The sequence below is a fragment of the Oncorhynchus masou genome, chromosome 31, assembly GCF_036934945.1.
Source record: "Oncorhynchus masou masou isolate Uvic2021 chromosome 31, UVic_Omas_1.1, whole genome shotgun sequence".
NCBI lineage: Eukaryota > Metazoa > Chordata > Actinopteri > Salmoniformes > Salmonidae > Oncorhynchus > Oncorhynchus masou.
In genome coordinates this window covers 48,441,624-48,453,439 of record NC_088242.1, presented here as the reverse complement: position 1 = coordinate 48,453,439, position 11,816 = coordinate 48,441,624, and the positions used below count along the sequence as shown (strand labels likewise).

General features: G+C 42.1%; 1 protein-coding gene across 2 annotated transcripts in view; it reads right to left on the bottom strand.

Annotated features, from left to right (window-relative positions):
• LOC135524039 (tetraspanin-18B) overlaps positions 1-11,816 on the bottom strand; it is a 119,141-nt gene that overhangs the window by 41,328 nt on the left and 65,997 nt on the right. The gene's annotated exons all lie outside the window — the stretch shown is intronic.

Sequence of the window (11,816 nt, the reverse complement as noted above, 5' to 3'; positions counted from 1 at the left end):
TTCAGTGGGCGAATGCTCACCTTTGATGGCCACTGGCACGCTGGAGAAGTGTGCTCTTCATGGATTAATCCCGGTTTCAACTGTACCGAGCAGATGGCAGACAGCATTTATGGCGCTATGTGGGTGAGCGGTTTGCTGATGTCAACGTTTTTATAATATGCCCCATGGTGGCCGTGGGGTTATGGTATGGGCAGGCATAAGCTACAGACAATGAACACAATTGCATTTTATCAATGGCAATTTGAATGCACAGAGATACTGTGCCGAGATCCTGAAGCCCATTGTCGTGCCATTCATCCTCCGCCATCACTTCATGTTTCAGAATGATACTGCACCGCCCCATGTCGCAAGGATCTGTACACAATTCCTGGAAGCTGAAAATGTCCCAGTTCTTCCATGGCCTGCGTACTCACCAGACATATCACCCATTGAGCATGTTTGGGATGCTCTGGATCGAGGTGTATGGCAGCATGTTCCAGTTCCCGCCAATATCCAGCAACTTCATACAGTCATTGAAGAGGGTGGGACAACATTCCACAGGCCACAATCAACTCTATGTGAAAGAAATGTGTCGTGCTACATGAGGCAAATGGTGGTCACACCAGATACTGACTGGTTTACCGATCCACGGCCCTACTTTTTTTCCCCTAAGGTACTTTATCTGTGACCAACAGATGCATATCTGCATATCTGAAATCCATAGATTAGGGCCTAATGAATTTATTTCAATGGACTGATTTGCTTATATGAACTGCAACTAAGTGAAATGTTAGAAATGATTGCATGTTGCGTTTGTAATTTAGTTAAGTGTATAAAATAAGCCTCTACAAGACATTTCAAATGGTGAGATTTGGCGAGCCAATCACAGAGACTGCGCCAGTGTTTTACCCATGGGAACATTACGCTGATACTCAGCTGGAAGGAGAAATAAAAGGGGACAGAGAATAAAAAATGCAGCAGCTGCCTCCTCTAATAGTTCCAATCCTGTCTGTGTCTGTGTCTTTGCGCACGCATGCGTGTGTGTGTGTGCGTGTTATACCAGTCAAGTAAAATTGTAATGCCTGCCGCCAAGGTAGCCTGGAGGGTAGGAGCGTTGGGTCAGTAACCAAAAGGTTGCTGGATTGAAACCCAGAGCTGATAAGGGGAAAGGTATCCCCCTTGAACCATACGGGTCAGTAAATTGGTCCTTTATTTGTGTGGCTTTGACAACTGTAACATCAAATATCTATAGATAGAAGCGTTAGCTGTCTGTGGAGACATTCTCCTCCATTAGACGTACAATTCCAGGCTGTGTGTATTCTACCTCTTACAGACGCTGGGATAGAATGGAGAATCATAATGTCACGAGAGTATTCTGGAACCAGAGCCTAAGCCATCACCGTCATCATCATCATCCTTCTATCCTTCCACACCATATTGCCAGCAGGATCCTACAGAATCAACAAGACACCAAAACTGACACTTGCAGCTCACCAACCACCCATGGAACAAAAACAAGAACACACTCACACCAGCCCCCATATAGCATATGCACGCGCGCGCGCACACACACACACACACACACACACAGACACACATTTTGTGATTATATCGACACACTACACAATGCAATCACAGCCTGAGTAGGTAACTCGCGAGGAAGAGAGATGCTCCAAAATTATACATTGTTATCACAGGGTTTGCACTGTGAGACTCTTCACAGTAAACACCCAGGAAATCAATAAACCTCCACAGTCGTACAGAGGATATAGAGGCGCACATCTATAGTATGTGGAACCAAAATCCATCTTTAGGAGAGCAACAGAGGTGTTTTAAACCAATTTTACAGCCTACTTGTTTACAAACAATCCAATATCATCGGCTCTATTTACTTCTTGGACAGACAGACAAAAGATCTCTCTCTATCAGGCAAGTCTGTCACTACCTAACCCCCCCTCCCATATATCAATAGCAGCCAGACTTAGAAGTGTGTACTGAACCAAAAGGGGGTCAAAGTATATCTATCCTGCCAAGCTGGTAGCAAAAAAAGCCTCTCCAATGCCCTGTGCTTAGTGCTATTGTGGTTGGCAGGTAGCCTAGCGGTTAAGAGCATTGGGCCAGTAACCGAAAGGTTGCTGATATGAATCCCCGGGCTGACTGGGTGAAAACTTGGCTGATGTTTCCTTGAGCAAGGCACTTGAATCTAATTTCTCCAAGGTTGCTGTCAATAATGACTGATCCCTAGCTGTGACTCTCTGAGGATGTCTCAGGGTGAGTGGGATATGCAAAAAAACACATGTATAATACACACATGAAATAGGACACATGTAAGCACCCACCTAATTATTATCTGCTAGAGTAGCTGGTGGAGAGAAGGCAACAGTAGAGAGGGTCTGCATTATTTTCAGATCTCCATGGTAACCTTGCACAGGGGGAAAGTGGAGCACCAATAGGATCAGAGAGAGAGACTCAGCAAGGCGGCGGTATCGGGTGTATGTTACGTGGGGTGAGGGGGAGATCGGCAAACTTGCACACACACACACACACACGCACGCACGCACACACACACACACACACACACACACACAACAACAACAACTAAAGGGCGGCGGTATAGTATAGATCCCTGCCTCGTGGGAGACTAGAAAGGCCAGGCCATTGAGGGTCTGATTGAAAGAGAGGAAATAGAGAATGAAAGACCTATTACCACCAGGCAATAGGTTTCATCTACATCCATTCAAAATAAACCCTTTCAAGTAGGGCTTCTAAATCCCTTTTACTCTCCAATCGTTGACATTTAAGCATTGACCGCTGTGTGAGAGATTTACAAATCAAGCCTGTAGGTAATTGAATAGTGTCTGTTGATATTCAGGCTCTGAGTGAGTTTATTGTTGCATCTACTGTCAGACTCATTGAAAATCGGGTGTGGAGTACCACAAGGATGTGATTCAGGACTTTGTTCGGGATCTAATGTCATCTTACACACTTTGATCAACCCTGCCTCATTTATTTCAGGGCACTCCTATGCAGAGGGCCTTGCAATGTGACAATACATCTCACACGGCTAAGCGCTCTTCGATAACAGGTTTCACTTCTCATTTTGTCATTCTTTGAAAAGTACCAGATGACTTAAACATAGATAGAAGAGGAGTTAAAACCAATCAATTATTTCCAATCCTTTGAGCATTGTCCATCCACCCCCATCGCTTCGCCTCTCGCTTCGCCTCTTCCTCTCTGTGACCACTGACCCGCTGTTAGACGAGCGAGCTACACCCAAAGCAGGACTTCTATTGCTGTAAAATTATGACTTTTAAGAACCAGCTCCACAGCCACCAAATAACCTTACGATTCTGACAGATCGTAGGGCTCTGGTTAAAAGTACAGGGAATAGGATGCTATTTCGGACACAGCCCAAAGAGCAAAAGAGCATAGCAATAGAGCAAGAGCTTTTTCAGCTATATTTCTCCTGGATGTCACAGGTTTTAATGAGCAGAGTGCTGAGACAGACTTATGGCTCTTCTAGCAGATCCAGATTTATTGATCTACAGTGTATAAATCAACCGCCCTGGACAGACGTACAGGGATAAACTGCTGAGGTTGGAGGTTCAATCCCCACACACATCTGATTGAATCAGAAAACTCGTCATTAATTTACCTTCCTCTCTTTTTGGTCATAGCTCTCAATAGATTGGTAAACAGTGAGCACCTTGGGTAAACAGATGGGTAACCCCTAACTCAACAAACATGTATATAGAATAATAGGTGGGTAAACCGAACTCAATCACCCATCACCAACTGAACTCAATCACCCATCTTAAATTGTTCTGATTGAACTCATTTTACGCTGTCCTATGTCTTCTCAGTGTTAATGTTTTGAGGGGCGATGGGAAACCTGAGAGATTGCACCTGCAGCCCCTTGAATACGTGTTTATGGGGAGTTACAGTGCCTTGCGAAAGTATTCGGCCCCCTTGAAGTTAGCGACCTTTTGCCACATTTCAGGCTTCAAACATAAAGATATAAAACTGTATTTTCTTGTGAAGAATCAACAACAAGTGGGACACAATCATGAAGTGGAACGACATTTATTGGATATTTCAAACTTTTTTAACAAATCAAAAACTGAAAAATTGGGCGGATAGATGAATGAAGAGAGTATGGATAGATGAATGAAGAGAGTATGGATAGATGAATGAAGAGAGTATGGATAGATGAATGAAGAGGATAGATGAATGAAGAGAGTACAGATAGATGAATGAAGAGAGTATGGATAGATGAATGAAGAGAGTACGGATAGATTAATGAAGAGAGTACGGATAGATTCATGAAGAGAGTATGGATAGATGAATGAAGAGAGTACGGATAGATGAATGAAGAGAGTATGGATAGATGAATGAAGAGAGTACGGATAGATGAATGAAGAGAGTATGGATAGATTAATGAAGAGAGTACGGATAGATTACTGAAGAGAGTATTGATAGATGAATGAAGATTGTACGGATAGATGAATGAAGAGAGTACGGATAGATTAATGAAGAGAGTATGGATAGATTAATGAAGAGAGTACAAATAGATGAATGAAGAGAGTACGGACAGATGAATGAAGAGAGTACGGACAGATGAATGAAGAGAGTACGGATAGATTAATGAAGAGAGTACGGATAGATGAATGAAGAGAGTATGGATAGATTAATGAAGAGAGTACAAATAGATGAATGAAGAGAGTACGGACAGATGAATGAAGAGAGTACGGACAGATGAATGAAGAGAGTACGGATAGATTAATGAAGAGAGTACGGATAGATGAATGAAGAGAGTACGGATAGATGAATGAAGAGAGCACGGAGAGATGAATGAAGACAGTACGGATAGATGAATGAAGAGAGTACGGATAGATGAATGAAGAGAGTACGGATAGATTAATGAAGAGAGTATGGATAGATTAATGAAGAGAGTATGGATAGATGAATGAAGTGAGTATGGATAGATGAATCAAGAGTATGGATAGATGAATGAAGAGAGTATGGATAGAGTTAAGGATAACATTAAGAGGAAAGAAGGAGTGGCATAGGAAATTACTTGTCTGTCCCTTCTTTATTCACATCTCATAATCTCTCTTAAGCACCATCTCCCTGTCTGTCTCTCTCCCTCTCTCTCTCTCTCTCTTGTTCCTGCTCTCTTCATCTATCCATACTCTCTTCATTCAACGTCCATCAGACAAACAGGCAAGTCATTTCCTATGCCCCTCCTCCTTTCCACTTCATGTTCATCAGAAATGTGGGGGCATTCCTAAAAGATGATATATTATTATTTTGTCATGATATGGAAGTGGGTAATGCTCTACTATTTCAGTAAAAGTTGCTGGAAAGGGAATCAACACTTGACACCTTGCATTCACAACAAGGTACAGTTCAAGTCTGTGAACCCATCATACATATGTGACTATCCTCACTTGAAGGTAGGCTACTTTGTCCCAATTATACTTTATTGTAGCCTATAACCTACAGATGTAGGTCCATAACCATATGCACTGTAAGTTTGTGATGAAGTAACCCAAGTGCGAATGTTGTCCACCCTTCCTAGGATAAAAAAACACAATGTATGTAATATGTCAAAATTCAACAAACTCCTCACAAACCCTTATAGACTTCTACCATTGGGCTGCTTGGCTAATGGTTTTGACTACATGTTTTGCTCTTATGAGAACACACATTAAACTGAAGACCACCAAGACTGAGGCAATTCTCAGAATATCCATCTGTGGAGGAGGTACATCAGTGGGTGAAGAGAACCAAGGATTGACATGTGACATGGAGGGTGGAGAGGACCAGACTGAGGAAAGGACATCAGATAATTTTTAAGGTACAGTAGGTCCACAACTTCAGCAGCCCTGGCATTGTTCCTTTCCAACTCTGTTTTTCTGAGTGTAGTAAAATTACATGATCAACAGAATGGAATGCGCTCAGATCGGTTTTTACACTCAATAAATGCATGCAACAGCAATAAATTCAAGTCTTCAATGGTTATTTATTTGTCAAATTCTTCTGTACTTTTCAGACGGACTACAGGTGTCAACACAACACCAGATGGTGCTCCTCAGAAGCATCAAAACATTGATCGAAAAACACACTGTTCTGCCAAAATTTCATTTTGCTGAGGACTGAGATAAGTCAAAGATAGCAGGTCAATAATTTACATATACACCACATGACCAAAAGTATGTGGACACCTGTTCGTCAAACATCTCATTCCAAAATCACTGGCATTAATATGGAGGTGTTCCCCCCATTTGCTGTTATAACAGCCTCCACTCCTCTGAGAAGGCTTTTCACTAGATGTTGGAACATTGTGGCAGGGACTTGCTTCCATTCAGCCACAAGAGCATTAGTGAGGTCAGGCACTGATGTTGGGTGATTAGGCCTGGCTCACAGTCACCGTTACAATTCTTCCCAAAGGTGTTCGATGGGGTTGTGTTCAGAGCTCTGTGCAGGCCAGTCAAATACTTCCACACCGATCTCAACAAACCATTTCTGTATGGACATCGCTTTTTGCACGGGGTCATTGCCATGCGGAAACCAGAAAGGGCCTTCCCAAAACTGTTGCCACAAAGTTGGAAGCACAGAATGTCAATGTATGCTGTAGCATTGATTTTCCTTCACTGGAACTAAGGCCAAACCATGAAAAACAGCTCCAGACCATTATTCCTCCTCTACCAAACGTTACAGTTGGCACTATCCATTCAGGCAGGTAGCATTCTCCTGACTTCCGCCAAACCCAGATTAGTCGGTCGAACTGCCAGATGGTGAAGTGTGATTCATCACTCCAGAGAACGCATTTCCACTGCTCCAGTGTCCAATGGCGACAAACTTTACACCACTCCAGCCGACGCTTGGCATTGTGCATGGTGAACTTAAGCTTGTGCGGCTGCTCGGCCATGGAAATCCATTTCATGAAGCTCCCAACAAAAAGATCTTGTGCTGACATTGCTTCCAGAGGCAGTTTGGAACTCGGTAGTGAGTGTTGCAACCAAGGAAATACCATTTATACGGGCTACACACTTTAGCACTTGGTGGTCATCTTCTGTGAGCTTGGTGGTCCTCTTCTGTGAGCTTGTGTAACCTATCACTTGGCAGCTGAGCCGTTGTTGCTCCTAGATGTTTCCACTTCACGATAACAGCACTTACAGTTGACCGGGGCAGCTCTAGCAGTGCAGAAATCTGATGAACTGACTTGTTGGAATGGTGGCATCCTATGACGGTGCCACGTTGAAAGTCACTGTAAGGTCATTAAGTAAGTAAGGTCATTAAAGTGGCATTGTTTGTCTATGGAGATTGCATGGTGGTGTTCTCAATTTGTTCTCAATTTGATACCTGTCGGCAACGGGTGTGGCTCAAATAGCTGAATCCACTAATTTGAAGGTTTGTCCACATACTTTTGTATAGATAGTGTATATGTTCAAATAAAAAACAGATCACATCATCAAAATAATAAATAATCATAAACACTGAACAATTACATAAAAATACAAACAAAAATTGCAGTACATTGTAGAGTAGTGGTGTCTAAGTCCAACCCTATTCACAATGGGGCAGCAAAGGTCCAAGCTACCTACCCAAAACGCCAGTGACACCCAGCCCATTCAAATAATGGTGTGAGTGTTTCCACATCTTCTCCAACATTGGGCTGTACCTGCATGACTGCATTTCCCTTGCATAGCTGGAGTTCTGTAAAAGCAAGTCTGCAATTTCCAGGCAAATAGCACTTCAGAAAGTATTCATACCCCTGGACTTCTTCCACATTTTGTTGTGATACAACCAAAATTCAATATTGATTCAATATTTTAAAAATCTCATCCATCTACACACAAAACTCCATCATGAAAAAGTGAAAATATGTTTTAGAAAATTAAATACAGAATGTATTCACACCCCTGATTCAATACATGTTAGAATCACCTTTGGCAGTCATGATAACAGCGGTGGGTCATTCTGGGTAAGTCTCTAAGTGCTTTGAACACCTGGATTGTACAATATGCCCATTATTCTTTATAAATTCTTCAAGCTCTGTCAAGTTGGTTGTTGATTATTGCTAGAAAACCATTCAAGTCTTACCATAGATTTTCAATCCGATTTAAGTCAACACTGCAACTAGGCCACTCAGGAACATTCAATGTCGTCTTGAGAAGCAACTTCAGGGAATATTTGGCCATGTGTTTTAGGTTATTGTCCTGCTGAAAGGTGAATTTGTCTGCCAGTGTCTGCAGACTGAACCAGATTTGGACTGTGCTTAGCTTTATTCCGTTTATTTTTTATCCCAAAAAACTACAGAATCCTTGATGATGACAAGCATAACCATAACATGATGCAGCCACCACCATACCTGAAAATATGAAGAATGGTACTCAGTGATGTGTTGTGCTGGAATTGCCCCAAACATAACACTTTGTATACAGAACATGAAGTGAATTTCTTTGCCACATTTTTTTGCAGTTTTACGTTAGTGCCTTACTAATGGATGCATGTTTTGGAATATTTTTATTCTGTACAGGCTTCCTTCTTTTCACTCTGTCAATTCGGTTAGTGTTGTGGAATTAATACAAAGTTGTTGATCCATCCACAGCCATTAAACTCTGCAACTGTTTTAAATTCATCATTGGCGTCATGGTGAAATCCCTGAGTGGTTTCCTTCCTCTCCGGCAACTGAGTTAGGAAGGAAGACTGCATCTTTTAGTGACAGGTTGTATTGACACACTATCCAAATAACTTCACCATGCTCAAAGGGATATCCAATGTCTGCTTCTCCCCCATCTACCAATAGGTGCCCTTCTTTGTGAGGCATTGGGAAATCTCGCTGGTCTTTGTGGTTGAATCTGTGTTTGAAATTCACTGGTTGCCCAGGAACCTTACAGATACAGTGCCTTCAGAAAGTATTCACACCCTTTCCAAAACATGCAGCTGTTTGCAACAAGGCACTAAAGTAATACTGCAAATAATGTGGTAAATCAGTTAACTTTTTGTCCTGAATACAAAGTTATGTTTGGGGCAAATCTAATACAACACATTCCAGAGTACCACTCTCCATATTTACTAGCATAGTGGTGGCTGCATGGGTATGCCTGTAATCATTATGGACTGGGGAATTATGGACTGGGGAATTTTTCAGGATAAAAAATAAACAGAATGGAGTTAACACAGATAAAATACAAAAGGAAAACCTGGTTCAGTCTGCTTTACACCAGACACTGGGAGATTAATTCACCTTTCAGCAGGACAATAACCTAGAACACAAGGGGAAATGTACACTGGAGTTGCTTACCAAGAGGGCAATAAATGTTTATGAGTGGCCAAGTTACAGTTTTGATTTAAGTCTGCTTGCAAATCTAAGTCTAGAGCTGAAAATTGTAGTCTAGCAATTAAAACCAATCAATTTGACAGAGCTTAAACAATTTTGAAAATAATAAATGGCAAATGTTGCAATATTCCGGTGCACTGCTCTTAGAGACTTACCGAGAAAGACTGACAGCTGTAATCACTGGTAATTGTATTGAAAAGTTATGTAATCAAGATATGTTTATTCTTCATATATTATTTTGTGTTGATCGTTGGCAAAAAATGACAATTAAATCCATTTTAATCCCACTTGGTAAAACAACAAAAAATATATATGTTCCATGTGCTCTATTTCTATGCTTCCCGTTAAGTTTTGTTTTCGCGTGTTTTACTTTCGGTGTTGTACACCAGCTTGTACACCAGCTTCAAACAGCTGAAAAAATACAATATTTTTGGTTATTGAAAATATATTTCACAGCAGTTTAGATGGCACCAGGATTCTCTACACTACACATTGCATGTTTTGTCACATAAACACAAATTAGCAAAACAATTAGAATTTTATCAACAAGGAAATGGCAGAGCAATTTCTGCATATTGCACCTTTAATGTAATCTCAAATGCAATCTAGGTCATTTGATTCTGCTATTAGATGAAGCACAGTGATAACACAATCTGTTGTATAAATAAACAAAATATCTGACATGGTATTACCAATTGAACGGGTGGAGGGTGAGGTTGAAGGAGATGGGGGGAGCAGATCGCTGCGAGGGACAGGAAAGGCTGTGAACAGTGAGGGCACGGGCCCGTAGGATACAATTAGGAGTTGGAACTCTCAGAGAGAGGGTTACAAAAACATAGCAAGCAAGTTTTCCGGGAGATAGAAACAGCCTCACTCCACCCAACTCTCCCTCTCTCCCCACCCCAAAGTAAAAGTTCATTACCACAGACTGAGAGGGGGCTGGGGGAGTTAATCTCTTCCCCCATTCCTTCGTTCACTCTTTCCCCACCCACAGCCCTGCAAGATAATGTTGAACAGGAGCTCCTTAACCATTTCCATCACAGCTAGAGCCTTAAGGCCTAGCTATAAAGCTACAGAGGTACATAGCTTAAAACATCACAGAGACTATATGACATACTGACTGACTGAGTCCTTCTCGAAGAGCTGAGGTTGTTCGTCTGTGTCTGCGTACGCCATCGTGTGCATGTTGATTTTGCTATTTTTTTATTTATTTTTATTTCACCTTTATTTAACCAGGTAGGCTAGTTGAGAACAAGTTCTCATTTACAACTGTGACCTGGCCAAGATAAAGCATAGCAGTGTGAACAGACAACACAGAGTTACACATGGAGTAAACAATTAACAAGTCAATAACACAGTAGAAAAAAAGGGGAGTCTATATACAATGTGTGCAAAAGGCATGAGGAGGTAGGCGAATAATTACAATATTGCAGATTAACACTGGATTGATAAATGATCATGTACAGGTAGAGATATTGGTGTGCAAAAGAGCAGAAAAGTAAATAAATAAAAACTGTGGGGATGAGGTAGGTGAAAATGGGTGGGCTATTTACCAATAGACTATGTACAGCTGCAGCGATCGGTTAGCTGCTCAGATAGCTGATGTTTGAAGTTGGTGAGGGAGATAAAGGTCTCCAACTTCAGCGATTTTTGCAATTCGTTCCAGTCACAGGCAGCAGAGTACTGGAACGAAAGGCAGCCGAATGAGGTATTGGCTTTAGGGATGATCAGTGAGATACACCTGCTGGGTGTTGCCATCGTGACCAGTGAACTGAGATAAGGCGGAGCTTTACCTAGCATGGCCTTGTAGACGACCTGGAGCCAGTGGGTCTTGCGACTAATATGTAGCGAGGGCCAGCCGACTAGAGCATACAAGTCGCAGTGGTGGGTAGTATAAGGTGCTTTAGTGACAAAACGGATGGCACTGTGATAAACTGCATCCAGTTTGCTGAGAAGAGTGTTGGAAGCAATTTTGTAGATGACATCGCCGAAGTCGAGGATCGGTAGGATAGTCAGTTTTACTAGGGTAAGCTTGGCAGCGTGAGTGAAGGAGGCCTTGTTACGGAATAGAAAGCCGACTCTTGATTTGATTTTCGATTGGAGATGTTTGATATGGGTCTGGAAGGAGAGTTTGCAGTCTAGCCAGACACCTAGGTACTTATAGATGTCCACATATTCAAGGTCGGAACAATCCAGTGTGGTGATGCTAGTCGGGCATGCGGGTGCAGGCAGCGATCGGTTGAAAAGCATGCATTTGGTTTTACTAGAAGAGCAGTTGGAGGCCACGGAAGGAGTGTTGTATGGCATTGAAACTCGTTTGGAGGTTAGATAGCACAGTGTCCAATGACGGGCCGAAAGTATATAGAATGGTGTCGTCTGCGTAGAGGTGGATCAGGGAATCGCCCGCAGCAAGAGCAACATCATTGATATATACAGAGAAAAGAGTCGGCCCGAGAATTGAACCCTGTGGCACCCCCATAGAGACTGC